We start from the raw sequence: 713 nt of genomic DNA, 5'->3' as shown, positions 1-713 counted from the left end.
GAGGGATAGCAAATTAACTTACAAAAACGATTTTAATACATTCACTTACCCTAACACTCTGCCCGGCACCACGAATCATTATCAAGTCTTAAATCCAACATTCATATTATGTAGAATAAAGAGGTAAAATATTGACCGCATTTCCGACCCAAGGTCAAATCAGGTCGTAAGGTTGGCCGTGCTGAGGGGTCAGGTGTGGTCATGAGATGCTACGAATTGGCTGTCTGCGTTTCCTTTTCCTTACTTAATCTTATTTTCATGGGTCATTCCAGTATGTATTTCACTGATAATGGTAGAATTGCTTATCTTTAGGGATTATTGTGTCATCTTCGGCGTTATCTATATATATATGCTTTCTATTCACACATCCTGTGATAAATGCAAACACTAACTATATACACGCATGGAAAAACTCATCAACTTTTAAGTAAACGTATAAAAAATATATATGACTTATTTTATAAGTTGATATATATTACTCTGTCTACTCTATATGTATATATGTAAATTTAAAACAAGTTATAAGTTACATTGACGATAGGAAGGATTCAGGTTTAATCTAATCTTAATATCCTTTTTCCAGTAATGAACATGTAATCTTAGTTTCAAATGAACTATAACGAAAAACACTATAAGATAAATCATTTGCTAAGACATTGAATTACCCAGCATCAAGTGAAAATAATTTGTAAAGACATTAAATAACCCACCAT

Source organism: Penaeus monodon, chromosome 21 (assembly GCF_015228065.2).
Source record: "Penaeus monodon isolate SGIC_2016 chromosome 21, NSTDA_Pmon_1, whole genome shotgun sequence".
Taxonomy (NCBI): Eukaryota; Metazoa; Arthropoda; class Malacostraca; order Decapoda; family Penaeidae; genus Penaeus; species Penaeus monodon.
Note: the sequence above shows the minus strand (reverse complement) of the source record.